General features: G+C 37.7%; 1 long non-coding RNA gene across 4 annotated transcripts in view; it reads left to right on the top strand.

Annotated features, from left to right (window-relative positions):
- The window catches only part of LOC311434802, a 34,668-nt gene that overhangs the window by 7,781 nt on the left and 5,437 nt on the right, over positions 1-21,450 (top strand). For 3 of the 4 annotated variants that reach the window (XR_014691738.1, XR_014691739.1, XR_014691741.1), the window contains 3 exons: positions 6,933-7,094; positions 7,861-7,965; positions 17,596-17,691. This is a non-coding gene — a long non-coding RNA (uncharacterized lncRNA). The remainder of the gene's footprint in view (positions 1-6,932; positions 7,095-7,860; positions 7,966-17,595; positions 17,692-21,450) is intronic. The other variant, XR_014691740.1, reaches the window with a different exon arrangement.

Here is a 21,450-nt window from a genome sequence, read left to right on the forward strand (position 1 = left end):
TAGTTTCTCCACGTTCAATGACTGGATCTATACATCTTATTGTTGTACTGTGCATTATCCTATCCTGTTCCTGGAATGCCATCTCCTCTGGGTCGAGGCATTTTGGATTCAAACAGGAGCCCCGCATTTTTGTAGAGCTGATAGCAGCAATAGCGTTGATATAGTTTGCAAAGAGGTCTTCCCATCTAAGGGTTGGCCATTTTTTACCTTGAGCTTGGGACCGTGTAGCTTATCAGCTTATTAGCTTTGTGAATCAAAAACATTCCAGGAGAACTAGGACAGTCTGTAGGACTGCAGCCTGTCTTTCTCAACATTCCAGTCTACTCCTCTCCCCTCTTGTCCATTCATCCTCCAGAGAAGAAAGGCAGAATTCTCTTCTAGGCTCCACCTAAAACACACTCCAAGAGGTGGTTAAGGATGAATCTGACCCAAAAAGTGTATCATAGTAACTTCCAGTGATCTTGAGGCTTTCATAGTCAGCAAGATTTTGGTCTCCAAGAAATTCCAAACTATTTTTTAGGTCATTTTCACAAGAATTTGGAAGGTTAGTGTTGCTTTTGGCATCCCAGTGAGAGGTTTATATCTTTTACAGTGCCCACCTGAGTTCCAGCACTTAATGACTCTTGACTACATGGTACCACAATAATGACAGCACTAGAGAGATAGCACCACTAAAACAACAATATCATTAAATAATTTTCCCAGAAGAGATTATAGACAGTGATAGAACAAAAGAAGAAAACTATAAATATAAATGATGTTAGTCTTGGAGGAAATCACTGTTCTATTCTGCAGCAAGAAAAAGGTAACAATTATCAGAAACTCTCCAATTCCTACAGATGAAGGGTTAAGAGTCTCATGAACTCTAACTACAGGTTTTATTTGGGCAAAATATAGATTCAGAGAAAACCTGTCCTTGCACAGCTGAAATGCCCTTTCCCTGTTTCCTTTCCCACTGGAGTAATTAGCTACGGTAGCAGATCAAAAGAGGTTGCCTGGCATTTATGATTAGAATTGTTAATTCCATATTGCTAAATATTTCACTTAATAAAGAGTATATCCTGCTTAAAATCTCACTTCTACATACATTTTTACATTTGATGTTACAAGTAACATCTACAAATTACTGTACCAGAAAGATTAGAGAATCCCCCTAGTTTTCAATGCTCTCACATGATGCATTTTATAGCACTTCAGGTCTAGTCATTTTATTGTTTTCTTTATGTAATCAATGAGAGTTCTGTAGAGCAACACTGGCTCTCCACATGGTATTGTGAATAGTCCCACTGAAATTAGGGCCTCATTCATCATGCCTGATGATAATGGCTTGCCAAATTGGGCCATATCTCATAAATCCCACCCCCCCCCCAGCATTTTCTGAGGACATTTTAGAAAGCATTTGTAAGAGAAAAAAAAAAAAATAGAACACACATACTGGTAAAAATACAAATTGCCCTTAAATTTGACAATTTTTCAAGATTTAGTTTTTAGGTCCACTAAGAGGGATCATTTCTGGGGTTTCTGTGTAACACAGACCAAACAGTGTCATGCAAGAATGTCATATATTAAGTCACCAAGTTCCAAAGCCTAAAAAGGCATTCAATCTTTATTTTGGAAGAATCTGTCTTTAACCAACACTTTGCCTCATAATGGATTTCAATGACTAGTCAACTTAATTTTAAAAATGTGTCAAGCTTTAAGTTCCAAAAGTTATTCTTGACAATACCTCTCTAAATTAGTCTTTGCTTTTGCCTACACTAATTATTGTTTTATGTATGTAGTATAGATCTCTGAGGGGGTTGTCAGTAATAAATGATTAAAAATATATTGTTAGCAAGCACTTAAAATTATTTTTACTGTAATTTTTTAATCATAAACTGTCAGGGGTTTGAGTCATGCAGGATTTACAATGAAATATGCATTTCTGATGCCTGAAGAAGATGGGTTATTCTATTGGCTTATACTATCGTAATTCAGCATGTCTTTTGGATCACAAAGTGGAAGTTTACCTATCCAGTCATAAATTATAAGTAATCTCATTAATTTACATCATGTTAACACACGAAGAGTTTTTTATAGCTACAGTTGCTATAAGGTAGGTAGAGTGCCTAGCAGCATGCACAGATTCCAGAGAGGTTTGTGATCTTCTAATCCTGCTGTGTTCAAAGTTTTAAGGATTGTCTTGAAGCAAATTTTTGATGGATAGCATACAGTGCTTTTCCATCCAGCACTGTGAGTCATAGCATTGTGTATTGTAACAGTTTATTCAACTTCCACAGACCATCATATCCCACACAGAGAACTGAGCGCTTCTCTATCTTCCCTCTAAGGACAAACTTTCTGATTTTACTTTATATTCTTTACCCTCAGCTTGTGAAGTGGAATAGAGTTCCAATTGTGGAGATGGTGACTTGAATTTTTTTTTTTTTTTTCCTCCACGTGGAGAAATAAGACTTGATTAATGGTGAGTTTCTGTTCACAGTGTTCTTTCTTTTAAAAGGCAAAACCTGTTCTCAGAGTGTGTGGAAGATGACAGATTGACAGCCCTGTGAGACTGAAAGCCCTGTGTTTATCCCCAGTACGGATACAACACAACAAGCAAAAATGCAACTTTCCACAAACTACTCTGCTAGTGTATTTCAGCCCTGATTTACACAGCCAGGGAAACATTCAGAACACTAGGGGTTATTGTAGTTATCCAGGCTATGCAGTCCTTTGTCTTTGCAGAAGCTACCTACCACTGCGACGGCAGTTTCTGTGATGTGGATGTCTGAGAATATGAGCCTTCATTGAACAGTCATCACATGGTAGTGACTTTCATTTAAGAATGATCTGGTCTGAATTTGAATGACATTTTATAGATGAATGCCTTAATGTCTTGTTTCCAGTCACCCAAACCTTCCAGCTACTCTCAGTGTCCCTTATTTGAAAGGAAAATAGAGGCTATGTTTTACATTTGTTGGACTAGGGGAAGGGATCTTACCTGATGATACATGGGGCTGATTACATTCATTTCAACACTTTGGTGCCTCTCTGAAAGTGATGGGGATTTGCTTTTATTTATTTATTTTCAAGTCTTCTTGCATGGTGGTAAAATTCAGTGAGTTCAGAGGACAGGTAAGTGGGAGTAGACTGAACACATCACAAGGACTAACATAGTGAGTGAGTGTTTCTTTGCACAATGATTATTAAAAAAGGTTTTCATGGATGCAAATTAGGAAGATTATAGATTATAAAATGTTTTAGTACCATTTTGGGAAGTGTTCCATTGGAAAGGTAGATGAAGAGATATTGTTATTGGCCCATGTCTTGGCACATTCCTGTTTCAATGTAGTCAAAATTAAGCTGGCATTCTGTGATGGGGTTACACAATGGCTGGATATAGGGCTGTCTCAGGACAGCAAACACTGATGTGGGAGACGATGAGATCAAGGCAGGAATGCTCTTGTGATCAAAGAGAAGGCTGGAAAAACATGCAGGGGGAAGATGATCAAAGAAGCTCCTCAAGATCCTTCTTCATATCCTATGCTTGGATAACTTTAGTCATATTGCAATAACTTTAGTCATACTGCAATAACTTTAGTCATACTGCAATACACAGAATGTGACTTTCAGATTGTATGACCATGGTAAATTTTGGTCATGGATCTCCTCAGGCAGATGAAGTGAAATATACTCTTTTTCTTTCTGAAAACAAGGCTGTGTAGAGGCCTGGTACAAGGAATTCAGCGCTATAAGAAATTACTAAAAGGGCATTTGGTCTTTGCAAACATGCTGTGAAGTACTACCTTGCACTACTACAGTGGCAGTATATGATTAATATTGCAATTAATATCTCGTGTTTCTCCCCTATGCACCCAGATACTGAGCTATCTTAAACCTGATTCAAGAGATCTTGCTGCAGCTGTAGTGTTCTTGATACAACTCCACTGTGCTTTTTAACACAATAGCTGATAATTTCAATGTTATTCTAGTCCCAAAGTCCCCAAATCTTATTTTACTTTTTTTTTTTTTTTTCTACAAATATCATTTCCTACAGAGATGTGAATACTCCCTCTGTGCAGATGAAGATCTACCTGACTCTGTAAGCTCTGTTGCTTCTGTATTTCTTACTTAGTTCTAGACCATGACAGCAATTCCTTCTGTCCTCCAAGACAAGGAGGGAACTAATGCCATGAAAGGCAAAAAGTTTGGGACACTGAAGTTCCTTTTCAAAATCTGTCCATCCAGCTCTAGAATCTGCACAAACCTGGACACACTGGGAGCTTTCTGGGAGTCCATTTAATTACTCACAAAAATGCATGCTCAGTAGAGCTGTTTTGGTTTTGGTGGTTTGTTTTGTGGTTATTCTTGTTTACTTGTTTGTTTGTTTTCATTTGGTTGTTTGTTTGTTTTAAGTGTGCTGAGGGTCTAGCTCTTCAGCTACGTTTTTTTTTGTTGTTGTTGTTTCATTTTTTTATAACTGCCTGAACAATATGCAAGATAGAGGTTACATGTTTGCTCTCCCACCAAATTTTGTTTTGTCTGTGAATAGCCAGTACAAACATCTTCATTTCTCATCTCTGAACATCATGCCCTATCAGGAATATCTCTTTTCTCAGTAACTGAGAAAAAATACTTTCTCTGTTTGCAATTTCATGTGCTATCATGTGATAACAAGCCTGTTATTTGAAAAAACTCTGACAATTTTCATTCTTATAATTACAGTGCTTACTTAGTTGCCTTTGTTGAAATGTTCTTTGGTCCCCAAGGCCATTTTCTATAAACCAGGCTCAGTAACAAGTATTTTTATGTCTTATTTGAATTTCTATTAGCATATGAAGGTTTATATACAATATATATATATATATATTTGTAAACTTTGCTATCAGTTCAGTTAAAATTTGAAACATAAATTTAGTTCAACTAGCATCATCTGAAGTGTATGGACTTTTTTACATTCATTTTGTCATCTATACATCCCCCATACCATATGGTATGATACTCTCAAAGAGAAACTAAATCTTTTCTGCACGGTAATTGTTTTCATTTCTATTAAAAGAAAAAGGCACAAATAATAGGTACAGTGCAGGCATGCAATCTTTGGTATGTCACTAAATCCTTGATGTCTATTAAAACCCTACCTAAACTTGCAATTCCCTTGACAGAGCACGTAGGAAAGCCTTTCTCCATCTGCTGTTTTTGCTGATGAGATGCCAAATGTCTTTACAGATACTCTCATAGAAAAGGAAGGAAATGCAATTACAGGAATCAAGCTCTTTAAAAGCACTATTTGAAAGAAAGAGTGAAAGAGAGAGAGAAAGAGAGAGAGAAAGAGAGAAAGAGAGAGAGGAAGAGAGAGAGGAAGAAAGAGAGGAAGAAAGAGAGAGAAAGAGAGAAAGAGAGAGAGAGAGAGAGAGAGAGAAAGAAAGAAAGAAAGAAAGAAAGAAAGAAAGAAAGAAAGAAAGAAAGAAAGAAAGAAAGAAAGAAAGAAAGAAAGAAAGAAATGTGATTTTACATATACTAGACCAGCCTCGAGAATGATTACAAATGATTTCCATTTACAAAAGAACAGAATCATAACTATTTTTATATATTCGTTTACATAAAAGATGACATTTGAAATGTTCATCATTCTCTGTTAATTCAACTGTCCTCTTACCTTTAAACTTACGGTTTAGCACAGGATAAGAAAACAGCCTTTATCAAGTGTAAACAAAACTGCTATAACACACTGCATCTGGTTATTTTAGTGGTAGGATCAGGGCTTTAAATACTGTGAAAATGTTAAATCTTAAAATCATCCTAAGTATTTGCCTCAGCCATATCTAGAACAGTTTTATACAATGCTATTGTATTGTTAGATGTATGCATGCAGATGTGCTTGCAAAACAACAGCAAATTGTTACAAAAGACACACTTTTTGTTTTGCTTATTTGTAAAGCACTGGAATGGAATTAAACATTTCCTTAGAGACTAAAATGATAATTATACCTTTTTTTTTTGGTAACACATCTAAATTAACATGTCCGGAACCAATCAACTGGTATCTTTTGACATTTGTGTTGACTTACTCTTTTTTTAAACAGAAGTAAACACGACAAACAGGATCCAAACAGTTTCAGACAGGGATTTCTTTCATATTCACTACCATTTGCTTGAATTGAAGTACAGATCTTAAAAGCATCAAGTTGCTGAAAGAGTGTCTATGAAAATAAAACTGTCTTTGTGAACCACAGGTGATACATTTTCTGTGTTCTCAAATATAGGTGTAAATTGAAACAGAGTAAAACTAGCAAGAGCAAACAGGAAAAGAATTAAAACACTATGTCTTTGTTGTTTCATTTCCTTTACTACAGAGTGCAATCAATACTTTACAACAGGGTTAATATGGTCTCTTCAAACATGCTATTATTCTTTCAAAATAGCACAATAACTTTATTAGTTATGCTGTCTGCAGTCTTTCCAACGTGACAGGCTTGTGTGGGTGTTCAGATTGTAAGTAATTTTCTTGGTGCCCTCTGTTGGAGTATTTTCCATGAGTGCTAACAATAGCAGCTAGCACCACGCAGCTGCAGGAAATTTGAGTGGTGGAAGTTCTAATTCTAATTAGTATAATTAACACAAACAAAAAAAAAGTCCCACACTGTGAGACCTACTGTTTCTGCTCAGTAGTTATTGAATATTCAGGTTCCACATCTGCCAGTCCTTTACTATTCAAGTGAGTCTGTGGTGGCTGATTTTTTTTTTTTTTTCTGACTTCAGCGACATTCAGGTGCACTGAAAGGTATTTTAAATCATAGCCTAGAGATCAATCTGGTAACTAGTTGTTTATATTCTTTCTCCTACCTTATTTTTGGAAAGCATTTGTTTTGTTAGTAAATACATTTGAGTGAGCATTGGCTCTATTTGACATAGCAAGAGAACAAAGCACATCTTGCTTTTTGTTTCAGATGGATTTCATGTTCACAAAGCAAGACTTCTTCCTTTGTGAGGGAATCAAGACTAAGCAAGTTTAGAAATAATCTGTGTGAAATCATCACAGGCCACATGGCTGTAATGGATGCCTCAGTCAAATGGACCATAGGCTGATTCAGCTTTCGAGAAGGGAGGAAGTATGTCATCAAACTTATTATTTGAGGAAATTTAAATCGCATGGACCCAGGGACTACCATACGAGATAACTTTGTCAGCATCTGAATCCTGGGCAATCCCTTCCCTTCCCTTCCCTTCCCTTCCCTTCCCTTCCCTTCCCTTCCCTTCCCTTCCCTTCCCTTCCCTTCCCTTCCCTTCCCTTCCCTTCCCTTCCCTTCCCTTCCCTTCCCTTCCCTTCCCTTCCCTTCCCTTCCCTTCCCTTCCCTTCCCTTCCCTTCCCTTCCCTTCCCTTCCCTTCCCTCTTGACATTCAAGCCACCTGAACACCAAAGTTTCTATTTATAATCCTGCCAGTATCCTGGCAGGACAATTTTTCTTTTGTCTTTGTTCATGCATGTAATGTTTGTAAAAGGGCAGAAATGTGATGTTCTTGATTACAGTGAGAACTACCCTAGCTACAAGTAGCTGCGTTCATGTAGCAAAGTACTAGTCAGCACTACTTCGCAAAGTAAGTCTCAGTAGCATCCAGCACTACAGAATAAAAGCACTGCCTGTGTAGCTGGTCTCAGTGAAAGAAATAGGGCAGAAGTCATAATCTGAGAGGGGACTGATCTGCACAGAAAGGACAAATATGTTGCCTGGTGCTTGTGAAAATGGAAGCATTGAAGAAAAAAATATCTTCTGCAATTAGGTCCATGTTAGGCAATCCAGCCTGCCTCACCTGCCAAAGTCAGAAGTGGTCATATCTGCACAAAGTGATAATTTTTCTATCCCTTTTCTTGTCAAGATTGCGTCAATCATCATGTGACAGACCACCCATGTGTAAAAAGACGTATGTCTGGTGGGAGCTGATATGGAACCTACAGATGGGTTTACTGGCTTCGAAAAGCAGGTAATCTTCCATTAATACTTCCTCTGGAGGATAAGGCCCTGGTATCTTTCAGATGAGCTGTAATTAGACCAGTTTTTGAGGTCTCAGATACTGCAGCTGATAACTATGCAAGTCATAGTCTTTTTCTAAATTGTCCTTTCATCTTTCAGTTTGACTTTATGTCTAGGTATAGAACTGAATGAATCACTCATGGTAATTAATAGTCAACATATTATCTGCATCAGTTGTTCATATTTTTTTCCTCCCTCTGTCAGCCTCACTGTAGATATTCATTATTAATATTAAACTGTTTTATAGAAGCAGCCACTTAGGTACTGTGTACATATGTATAAAAGCACAAAACCACAAAGCATAGAAACTAAAGAAAAATAGAATTGATGGTCTTATTACTCTAGTCTGAATCTCTGTAATATCAGGTAATCCTTTACACAGGAATTTTGTTTCTGCAACTTACCTCTACCTTGGAGATTTCTCATTCTTTTTATGTGGTCCAAGGAAAATGTATTTTCTCAACTATTTTAAAATGAAAAAAGTATAACATTTGTAATAGCCTTTTTAATGTAGATGGATCTAACTTTGACACATAATTACTAGAATTGATGTGTCACAAATTTATATTGTTCAATTATAATATTGTCAAATATTCATTTGGGCTCTGGCAGTTCATCTGTATTTCTTTTCAGGTGTTTCTTACATGATCACTTACCCCTTAAATAATTAGTAACAAACAGTTGATCCAAAATACAATATGTAGTTCTTGGTACAGATCTCATAAAAATGAACTATTCCCCAAGAATTACAGAGGGGGGAAAAATAGATATACAGAAAGAAAGAGTTAAGTATAAAGAAGAACAAACAGTGCACAAGCATCAGTGAATTAATGAGTACATGCTCTCATACACAGTCTTTCTTACTAGGAATTGTAAAGAGTTTGGGGGTGAGAGATCAAGATGTTTGCAAGAGTCTTCTGAAGGATGTAAGTAGGGCTGAGGGCCTGGGAGTAAAGAACAGAGGAAAGAGACAACTCCCAAGGGAGAGGGCAGGAGATTTTTTTCTGGATAAACAGGAAGGCCAAAGATTGAAAAGGCCTGCTAAGATAAAATACTTGTGTGGAGTGGAATAGGACACAGGGACAGCACACTATATGCCCTGAGGTGTGAGATGAGCGGTGGGAGCACTGGACAGAGAACTGCCCTTCTAAGTATGATGTGAAGAGATCTTGCTAAGATGTTTTTTGTTTGCGGTTAACCAAGGCAAGCCAAGTTCTCATTGATTAATTCTGTCAGAAACCTGGTTCCATGTGTCAAGTGTTGGCACTGCCTTACCAAGCAGAAACATTCTGACTGCATGGGTTTTGTGTTTGTTTTCTCTTGAACTAGTGATATCCTCAGTCTAGAGGAGATAAAAGCAGCAGGTGAGAAGTGTTAAGATGCATCTAATTACACTGCTTTTACACCTGCACTTAGCCTGATAGAGGTTATACAGTTAAAGAAAAGATAAACAGAAAACATTCTCCTGCTTTTTGTTCTTTATTCTCTTCAAGAGGCCGTTTGCATAGACCTGTCAGGACATAGCTAACTGCAGCAGAAAGATATCACCACTTCTCAGTGCTTGTCACTGAGCCCTGGCAAAAGATAACTGCATGTTCTCTAACTCACCACAGTACAAAGTCTCTGAGTAGGTCCAGGTCACCTTATCCTACAGTCACCTGGAGGAGGCCAAGGTTGCAGGGAAGCAGGTGTGGCATGTCCCCACGATGCGTACCTCCAGCTAGGTGGAGTGCATCCAGGAAGTGTCTTAAAATACATAATAATTTTGAAAGTGGATCTTTAACTATGTCTTACACGGTGGTTGCAATGCTGGAGTATTTTCTGTTTTGCTTCTCTTTCAGTCTTGCAATAGTCAGTAATAAATAACTGTAGTCAGGAGCCGTAAAGATAGAAAAATAAAATTTCAGCTAGTGTACCATATGTTGATCTGCAGCTAGGATGCAGACCCTGCCTTCAATAACATCTGTGTGAAACAGATCTGCTATACAGCTGCCATCACAGTTTTCTCTTTGGAAAAAGGAAAATATGCTTCTACACCTGAGTTCACTTGAGGTACGTGCTCTAGAGGGGCCAGTTCTAGCATTACTTTTTCTGAAAACTAATACCAATCATCAGTAAGACTTCAGATGAGTCAATAAATCTATTTCTAGAGAATGTCACTGTATTAAATATTCTGTGTGTATTGTCTGTGATTCAAACTTAAATTTTAAACCCTTGGGTTTGGAAGCAATAGATATATGCCCCTGACATTGTTATCTTCACAGAACATTTACTGTTGCAAGAAATTGTTCAGTGAATTCTGTGGTTCACGAGAGAGAGAAATAAGCAAATCAAGTAGTAAAGATGATTGTGAAAAGGTGTGAACTTCCCAGAACTTAGGTTTTCATGCTGAGAATTACTGTGTTATATGGAGTAGTTTTAGAATTACCATAGAAGTGTGTATCACAGTTCTGCAGCTGAGCTGGTCACAGCATTTTGTTATTATTATTATTATTACTATTATTATTATTATTATGTTGAAATGTGCTGTTTCACAAGTGTGCCATTTCAACAAAACATTCTGAGAGAGGCTCTCACATCTGCAGATGACCATTAGAACAAGCACCTGTCATGGGTCTACATTCAATTCTTGTTTCTGAGGTTTTCACATGTACTTCTCATTAACATCGACACTGAGTTTTTAGGAGAGATCCCTTGTCCTGTGTAAATATTATAGCAAATGGACTTGTAAGTGTTTTCTTAGTAAAAACGTACAAAGTCCCAACACCATACCATTCACATACAAGTGTTCAGGAAGCGTTTTACCCTATAGGACTGGAATAATATTTTTAAGATACACTCATTAGATTAAACTGATTTCATAAACTGTAAGTATTAGGAAAGTCAGGGGTACATCTGGGTTTCCTCTTTCCAAGACACAGGAAAAGGTTCAGAAAGAGAGATATTGCCTCATTATCCTGTTCCAGAAACAAATATATCTGTTTCTTTTGCTTATTGTCTGTGGTCCTCACTGTGAACATGTATACCATACAAGTTGCCATGTCTTAGTTTGTATGCTATCGTTTTGGTTGTTGTTATTTTTTGTTTGTAAACTAAACTCACCTAATGCCACAGTCACCCTTCAGATACTCATTTATTGCAAATGGAGTTGCACAAAGGATATTATTTATTTAGTAACTGCAGGTCAAACAAAATTGTATTAGTGTGGCTTATGGGATATGTTACTAGCATTGTAGCATCTCCAAATCTTGTCACGAGGTGAAGCCACAGAGTGCTTTGACCCCCTTGTTCAAAGGTGCAATAGTTTATGACAAAAGACTGAACAGGTGTGCATAGGCCTGACATTAAAAGGAAATAACTTCTGTATGACTGACTACCTGTGTCCCAGCTGGTTTTAAGGATACCTTCATAGAAAAGAATTATTGGAACTGCTTATGTACTTAGAGTTCTGGTTTTACCAATCTCTGAAGAGGAAAAATAGCTTAGAAACAGATTTATCTGTGCATATAAGTTCTTGACTGCATTTAAATTCATTTGAAGACCAGAAATATTTACAAAACTTCTCCCTTCCTAATGTGAAAGGGAGCTGTTCCTTATTGTGCTCTTTCAAATGCTTTAGTTCTTGATTTGCTTAGAATTTCAAATATTTTTTTTTGTTTTGTTTTGTTTGTTTGTTTTCATATACTCTTAGATTGTATTATTATTGCTCCTGCTGGTGTTTGCGACTAGATGCCAACGACAGGCTGCACGTGGTCAGTGGTGCCCCATTCCCTTCTTCTGGCACTGCTGAAGCTATAAGGGAGCCCTCCTGTAAGCCCCTGCACTGTATAGGAACATGTTACCCCACCTCTCCCCAGAGTGCATGCGGTGCCTCCATGCAGCACACTTCCAGAAGTACGTGCATAGATGGCCCAGCTCCAACCAGTGCAAGTCAGCACAGCCCATCGAGCAGTCCAGATGTACTCATCAAAAAGGCACTGTGCATTGTGTGTCTGTTTCACTGTAAAAATACATTCCTGTTATACTGGGGCTGTAAACACTAAAACTGAAGTTGCAGTCACTTGCTCTCCTTGACATAGGAAATATGGTGCTTCATTACATGTTTATTTTTAGTGCATGTACAATACAACATGAGGGACTTAAAGTTGCCATGGAAACCATAACTTTGAATTTGAGACTTTTTATGCATTTTTTTTTCCCTGTTATGTTTTATTAAAAAAAAAAAAAAGTGTACAGAAAGATCATGAACAAAAATATCGGTCAGAACTCCAGTCACTGGTACACTGGTATAACTAGCATCAGGAAGAGAATAACAAACCTAAAATAATGTCAGTCTTAAATAGCAAACAAAATTATGATTGGCAAAACATGATGAGTTTTAATACAACTAAATGGATCTGGTAACAGGATCCCAAACTACTATTTTTTTTTAATATATATATATATATATATATATATATGCTTCAGATTTCATATACCTGCCCCAAATTTTATTGAACTAGCACCTGAGCATGTTCATTTGTCTGCCACTCTGTTGTGATGGAAAAACAAATAACTGAAAAAAAGGAACAGAAGAATTGGATCTATACTCCTACATGAAGATTCAGCCTTAGCTGCTGAAGATAGCAAAAGGTTATTTTTCTGTATCTGTTGATTTAAAAAAAGAAAAAAATATCAAAAAATCTTTTTCTTCTGTCTCAAAGCATATTTATCTTAAGGCAGTTCTATTCTATTTGCCTTTATTACACAGCCTATACCGTAGCCTGTAAAGAAGGAGAGTGCTTTGACCACTGCCTCATTTTGCAACTCTAGAAACATATAGATTCAGCATTATGTCAATAGACACCTTTGAACAAATTGTGCTTACAGTCATTATCACCTGCTAAGGAGGACACTCTTCTTGCAGCTGCCCACTCAGACTCCCTGGAAAATGGAGGTTTCACTACTGTCCTGTGGGCTGCAGGGAAAAAGTACAGGAGATTTTTAACTAATCTCAACAATCTTACCGATGGTGAAGGTTCATTGCTGTACCTTTGCTTTCCATCCAGTCCCATTCCCTGCCTGACATGACTCTATCTGTGTGCATTTTATGTCTGATACAGTTGAGAGCAGTGGGAAGAAAGTCTGATGCGTTACCTCAGGAGGTGTTATTTACGAACAGTGGACAAACACGCAGTGGCCTTGCTGTGTCTACAATGCTTTGGCTGGTTTCTAAGAGTTTCTGAAGCACAGTGAATAGCTATTTATAGTGAATAAACTATTCTACAAACTATTCGAAGTGTACTAGTTGACCTCTATATGGTTGTTTTTGACAGGTAACAGAAAACTAGTGCTTTATTACTTCTGTGCTTTATCATATGGTGGCGTAACCAAAGAACATTTTCAGGGGGAGATAAGCACAATCTTTAATATAAAAGGATACAAAAAGTTAGCTAGGCATAGAAGTTACTGGCAAATTTGTATTGTATTTGCAAAGCTCAGAGATGCACTATAACATCTTTCTAGATAACAGTTTATTAGCACCAAGGTAGCATCTGAGAGAGCATGCAGACATTCAATATCCATACCAGAAAACCTGGAATGTATCCATATCCATGAAGAGTTCAGGTCATTTGCAATTGCTTCTGGGGTTTGAGTTACTTTGGTGTCATCACAGGTCTATTTTGACAAGTATATGGTAGTCTAAGTACATAAATAATAAATAATATCCAGAACTGTGCTTATCTGTTCACATTTCCTCTATGAATGGCTTTCTATCTGAACTAAAAGGTCAGTGCCATTTTTATCTAGTGCAATGCTGAAGTAACCTACATTAATCATTCAAGATACCTGTGAATTATTTCCACGTTTGCTCTCTAAGACCCTTTCTTCCCCATGAAGACTGCACAGCTGTGTCTAACCGTGGCTAGCCGTGTGGTCACGTTGTTCCTCTCTCAAGAACATCCATCTTAAGACTGCATTTAAACAAGCCTGGGCATGATTTTATATTCCCTCTTCCGAGCAACCGCTCATGATTGATCTGTTCTGTCACTGTTGCCTTTCTCTCGGACAGCATAACATTTAAGGTTTTGTTGTAAGCTACTTTCATTGAGAAACAGCAAAAATGATCTGCAAGTTTTGTTTTCAGGTACCTTTACTGAGAAAGAGAGCAATAATCATTTGCTGCTATTTCTTTATAAGTCTGTCTTTGGAGAAAAATGTAAGAATTCCAGTCTCCTGGCTTTGTATATGCTATTTATGGTTTTATTAACTTCATTGCAGCAACATCCAAGGAACTGAGGATTTTGCCATGCTTTCTGTTCTCTATCACTTATCTTCCTGGGTATTCTCTAGTAGTGGGAAGTCCTAACAGCAGGACAGCTTCTGGAAGGCATACTCTTCCCAGATTTCTGCTCTCCATGCTGGTCTGCTACTGCTGGTGTCACCAATTCTCTTTATCCTTGTATATATCAAAATAATGTGAAGAATTCACATAGCCCCTTTTAAAATCTGATTACAAGCAACTGACCAGTCAGGCTAGTTTCTGTTGATTAAAAAAAAAAAAAAAAAAAAAAAAAAAAAAAAAAAAAGACAGACTGAATAACAGACTGTATATTAGGGGTTATTAGAGAGATCAGAGCATTTTAAAGGGATATTTTTCTCTGCACTGTAATGCCATTCCCTTGCATTCATAACCTAACGTCTATCCTCCACTACACTTGGGCTCTTGGAGCCCAAGAGAAAGTTGAATATAATGCTGCTTTGTGCTCTCCTCTGCCAGCTCTGGCTCTGCGCTCTGTTCCAGGCTCATGTTTGTACACAGAGGCGTACACATCATTCATAGTGGCAGAGGCAAATCTGGATGAGCTAGGTCCCTTGTGGATGAGGAGCCAGAGGGCATGATCAAGCATGCAGTTGTTGTTGACTGATGGCTCATTCACACAACGTGAATCCAAAGTAATTCTTTCTGCTAGATAGTTTAGTTTATTGTTACAAGAAAACTGCTTCATTTTTATTTGGGTAATGTGCCTGCTAGAGGGGGTGTGCATAAAAGTAGTATCTGAGAGCACTGAGATGCATAGTATTAATGTGATCATGATGTCGTCTTATTAGTAAGACAACTTGTCCTTTTTTGTCAGGGAATTGCAAAGATCTGTCAAGGCCCAGTTTAATCTACTCCCTGTAATAGGATTTGTCTGTAGCTTGAGGAAACAGAAGCTTGTAATGCATAGGGTTATTAAGAGTGGGATATAAGCTATTTGAGACTCTTTAATAAAATATAATATCAGTATATTCAATGAATATGGAAAGAGGGATCTAAATATTTCTCGTTACAACCTTCAAATATCTTGGGAAAGGAGAAGGGTACTAATTAAAACAAGGGTAAAAAGCAACAGCTCTCTGAATTCTAGCCTTCCTCAAAGTTAAATATTGATGTAAGCTGGAGTTCAATTGAAGAATCTCATTGCCCCTGCTGTAACCATTAAACTAAATCCCTGCCCCATTCCAAGACAAGGTTAATGTATTTCAGGAACCTTGTGAATAACAGCTTTAGTTGCTTTCATGTACACCCATGCGTAGCCCTTCTGCAAACAAGGCAGTTTTAAACAAGGAAAGCTACAGCTGCCAGGAGGTACAAAGTATTCTGCCCTGTGAATTGCCTCACTTCCGATGTAACAAGCTCTGAGACAGTTGAAAATATTTGCAGTCCCAAACCTCACTCACCTCCTCCCTCAGTGTGTTGACAGGAAACACAGAAATTGAAAGCTTTAATTGTATCTTTTTAGAGGGAGCTTTGGTGTCCAGAGCAAGCAATCAACTAAAAGTGATTGATTTTTATTTTATTTTATTTTATTTTTGATAGAGCCATAAGGAACAGGGCTCTGTTTTGTACGTTCCTAAACACTATCATATACTGCAATAGAAAACAGAGTATAATAACAATAATGCGCAGATACAGTTACATCACAGCCATATCAGGCTTACTACTATGTACAATCAAATCCCTGTTTTTCAAGATTCCTGGAACTGGAGTAACTTTAATAAATGACCGCTGGCATCTTTTAGTCAATATCATCTTGCCAGCCCCTCTGGTACATCAAATTTGCTGCTTACCTTTCTGATTAATATGACCTTGTCCGTGTTACATCTAGACAGGTTAAATACTTAGACTGTTAGTCACTGCCAAAATGTCGCTAAATCTATTGAACTGAAATCATAAATAATCAACCTAGGGCACCTCTACTCTCTGGGAGTGCATTACTCCACAAGTACTCCCTGACTGTGGCCCTCCAAAAAAGGCTGCAGGGGAAAACATATGTTTTGAAACCAGTGTCCTTGCTCCCATAACTGGTTGCCTCTGATGACAAAGTCTAGATTCAAACTGCTGAGAGCTTAGCTCACAGGCTGTGCCAGCATACTAAATACAAGTAGTCCTCATATGGCAGAAAGAGAGAAAAAGGGGGTGAAATGGGCAAATTTCATTTTCCGTTTGTTGGGGTCAGGGCTGCTTTGGGAGTGTTTTCTATTAACTGTAGAGTTTTGCAAGAATTGCAAATGTATGGGAAACTGTATGGTAAGATTTTCTTTTTTAAATTGGAATAAAAATATTTTATATTTTTTTTTATGAAATTAAAATTCTCTTTGGACAATGATAAAAAATGAGATGACAGCAGGGAATTTTTCCCTAAGGAATTATCTTTTGCTTAATGACTAAGAATTCATTATTAATTAACCCAAGTTAACCTGGAAAACAGGAAAGCTGAGCTCACCCTGTAAAGTTATTTGCTGAAGGAATTAGGCCTGGATTTTATCTCAGATAGGCAGAAGGGAGGAAGGTACATGCCATTTTCCCATTAGTCAAATCTGAGTCAAAATCATGCAGTGAAAGATTCAGAGAGAAATGTAGGCCAGTCGTGACTGAAATATATCCCGCTGAGGTTTTCCCCAGGTCAGGAGGAGTGCAGCAGGCCTTCATGGACTCCAGGGCTCCCAAACAGGTTTGTAACCAGCCGGGTTTGTGGAGAATCAGCAGTGGGTTATGCTTGCAGCCTGGCCCATCCTCTGTCAGGAAGCTTGTTCACGTTGGGAACTGTTGCAGTGGTGGCACTGTTCTTGAGGCTTAAATTGGACCTCACCAAAGAGAAGCACATCTCTATCTGTATTTCTTCCCTGAGGCATCTCAGGTTACTCCTCTGAATCCTTCCTTCCATAGCAGATATTGCCTCTTTTTTATTAGAGAACGTGGAACATAAAACATCTTTTTTATTGCTAGTCTGGTTTAGGTCCCAAAGGTTTTACTTATGATGAGCAACATGACATCCAAAACATTTCATAACTTCCTGAAGAAATTTGAAGTCAGTAATTTTCAGTGAATTCTAGCATAATGGAAAATTGAACAGATCATGAGCCCTGTTCACACCCGGACCTGAGGAGTACAGGACTGAGCGGTGCCAGGGGACAGTAGCAATAAAGGTTACGTGCCTGTAACCTAGGGAAAGCAGCAGCTCTAAGATGTCTTGTCTCTCTGTACAGTCACAAACTTAGACAGAAGTAAAAATAAAAGGAGAGAAAAAACATTTATTCTTTCATCCTTTCACAGAGATGAGCATTTTTCCCAGCTCCTTGTCCCAGCTGTGATTCCTTCTCAATGCTAAGGGCCTAAGAACCAAGCCCTTCCCTTTCTAAGTCACAGCAGGTAAGTGACATTTCCCTCTTCACTGTTTCCCATAGCCAATGATACAACGTTAAAAGTAGTCACTTGGAGTCACATAAAGGGCACAAGTCCATCCTTTGCCTGAGATGAGGCAGGAATTTGAAGATTGTTTCAGTTTCTTGAATAAATGTGATAACCACAGGCTGCATTGCGATCTAGGATGCATCCAGGAGTTTCCTGGACTTGGAGGTCTGCCCCACAGGTGCTCTGCCTGCTGGTGTGCCGTTGATTCCCTCTGACCCAACACATTTCCACATCTGTTCACAAGAATGAAACTTCAAGGAAAGCAGCAGGAGAGACCAACTTCAGAAACATCTGCTGACTAGTGAAAATATGCTTATTGTTAAATTAAGAGACCATCAGTCAAGTAAGACTGAGCATTTTCTGTGCACACATCGGTTCACTGAGTTATTAGTGGGACACAGCTTCTCCTGTCAGTGCCAGGGGTGTGGTCCATATTCCTGTATTGCCAAGTGCAGGCATCGCTGCCAGTTCCCTGGGCAGATCAAGATTGAATCCAGGCATGTGCCTCTGTTTCAGGTGAACGCTCTAACAGCTCTAATGGTGTAATGAGAGGGATCGCTCCCTTCCCTTCTTTGCATTTTGCTTGCATTAGACATGATTCCAGAAAAACAACACAATCAGGCCTTGTAAAAGCCATAATTAGCAGCAAGGAACACCTAATTTTCAAATTTTACTAAGTTTCATGGAACACAGAATTTTGCCAAAGACCCAAAGACTTTAAGTGGATAGCATGAGAGTTTTAGGCTTTTTTCTTTTTTTTCTTGTTGCTTGTTGAATTGAGGTGACACCTTCAAGTCATAACTTCACTGCTAGATTACAAGAGGTGAAGGTCTAAAATATGGACATAAAAACAACAACAACAACAACAAAAAAAAACATTAAAAAGCATTTTTTTTTGAAGAAAATATCCCTAATTAGTTAATTTACCATTCAAATTCTAAAGTGTACCTTACTTCATGAATACTCAGATTGTTGGAAAAAAACAAACAAACAGTGATTTACAGCAGTGAGAGCTAAAGCAAGGACTAAAAAGATAATGCATGAACAAGGTGGCAATGGAGTTCTGCAAGTGAGCCTATTTCTGGGTGTAAATTATTTTGATAAGGCATGCAAGAGAGAACCTTCTTCCAATAAAATTATTGAATGCCACTAACCTTAGCATGTCTTACTAAAGCTAGAGGTTTCTAAAAGAATTTGAGATTTTTGGGGCCAAATCTTTTGCTTACCAATATCTCATATAATCTCAACAATCAAATTGTGAATAATTCAGCATTCAATCCTACAAGTTTCAAGCAAATTTTATAAACAATGAGTTTACAGAATCAAGATTCCTAACTTCAAAAGGTTAAATCTTCTGTTGACTTCACCTTTCCAAATATTTCAGGATTAAAAGTCTGTGTTGCACACAGCTGCAAAGGAAACGGTGTTCCATGCTTATTATTAAATCTTATTTACAACAGTAGATAAAACAGACAATCTTTGTGAACACATACTCATGTGATAGGTTCTCTGCTAGTGAGGTATCACAGCCCATACATTGGATGCAGCAGTAACAATTCTAGAAATATTGAACAAAACTGAGCAAATAGCCCACAGGAAAAAAGAAAAAAATATATATAAAAATAAATATATATATATATTTAAAAGATCCGACAATGCAATCCATTATTCTGTTGAGTAATCTATCAAAGGAAGGAGCACTTAATGCCATTTAAAACTACACTGGCCATTTTTCTTCCCATATAGGACAATATATATATATAAATAGCTAGGTTGCAGTTAGAAAATGGTTTAGATAACAGAGCTTCAGCTTGAAAGTTTTGTCATTGATACAGCAAGTGCCAAGATTCCTTTAACCCACAGATACACCAAAAGTTGCACAGATCTGAAAAAAAAAAAAAAAAAAAAAAAAAAAAAAAAAAAAAAAACAGAAAGAGGAAAGAAAATCTAGTTAAAAGTGAAATTTCTTTCTACTATTACATCCCTTTGGTCATGAGAGGCAACAGAGCTTCACTTTGTGAGTGGTGCTTATGGCTGGATAAGGAGCTATTTCCTGCAGGATTTCTTTTTGAAAGCCTGAACTTTCCCTGTGGGAAATTTTTGTACAGGCAGTAAATGCTTTCCAGGCCATTGTACACTAGCTTGCCAAATTCTTCCTTATTTCTAACTGAGATAAAAAGGTAACTGTGGTATTTTGAGAAACACAGTGGTAGACCTTTTTCTCCCTCTACAGTGAATGTTAGGAATTTCCCATCTTTATTTTGATCTCCAGATTGCTGAAGTTAGGAGGTAGACTGTGTCCACAGTAAGAAAACTGTCTATTGTCTAGTAGAGTTTATCAGGCAACCATGACCTTCAGAAGTTCTAGAAAAAATATCTTCTAGAATTTAAACTAAGCATAACAATCTGCACAGTTGTTGGAAGACCATATGAAGTAACAGTGGACAAAGGCAAGGTCTCCTTTTAATCAGTGGTCACTTTCTCCATTGCATCCCACACACATCATGGTAAAGAAACAAAGACAACATCAGTGATGACTTATCCAGGAGAGGTTGCCACAGCATGCTTGGTGTTGCTCAAAGAGAGACTCTAGTTCTAGATTTTTAGTGTGATATAGTCTAGAGCTTATTTACAGAATGAGGAAGAAGCATTTGTCTCAGAACACAGGTGTACAAACTATTAATTCTGAGATGGACTGCAGGTTCACAGGCAGCCTGCTTTATAGCCGTCTTCACCTTCATCTTGAAAGCTGCATATTCAGATATGAAGGTCAGTCTCTTTAATTCTGAAAGACTTGGAGCCTCTTGTACCCCCTCTGAAAACTAGGATCTAGCTGGGGAGAGTTGGGCTAAGAAACCCATGCCCCCTCTGGTAGCATCAGAGTACATGATGCAGAACCCAAGCTCAGCATCATGTACAAGGACAGCACCCTCCTCACTAGGTGTCCCTCTGAGCTTTCCTCTAGCCCTTTGCCTGTCAAGCACTAGTCAGAGATCAACAGCTGAGCATAAGAAGCAAAATGTTACATGTGCACTAGCAGGTATTTCCAAATGTAGTGCACAACACTCCCATTATTCTGCATTAATTAAAGCTTCTGCTTAATGAGCACTTGTTTGCAATTCTGGAAATTTCTTTGCTTTTCATTATAAAATGCAACACAATAAGAAATAAGCATGTGCACTTTTGGCACATTTTATCTTAGGAAGTCAGAGCACTTCACAAATACTAATTAATCTAACACCCCATTTATTTATCAGAAGCTGTTAAGTATTGTCAAGCCATAAATGGTGCTGTACTGTCAGTGCAGCTTGTGTTGGTGATCTCAGACAGTGCGCCTGGGATTAATCATTCTGTTCCAAACAAGTCACAGCATATATATGTTTGATAAAGATGACATAAATTAATATTATTAATTATTTTAAGAGTCCTTAGGCTTCATAAGTGCAAGAAGCTTCCTTGTAGATTGTTGTTGGTGTTCTGTGTGTTTTTTTTTTTTTTTTTTTTTTTTTTTTTTTTTAATAATGAAATTGCATTAAAGAAATTGTTAGTACAAGCCTATTTTTCATAGTACAAGATACCTTGTATCTTCACATGCAAAGAATAAATTCTGTGAGTTTCTAAGAACTTACTGTACAATTAAACACATTAGTCTTTTTCCCAGATTAGTCTCAAAGCAGTGAGGTTAACAGCCTAATCCAATAGTCACTGCTTTTGATG

The sequence above is a fragment of the Aythya ferina genome (assembly GCF_964211825.1).
Source record: "Aythya ferina genome assembly, chromosome: 3".
Classification (NCBI taxonomy): Eukaryota; Metazoa; Chordata; class Aves; order Anseriformes; family Anatidae; genus Aythya; species Aythya ferina.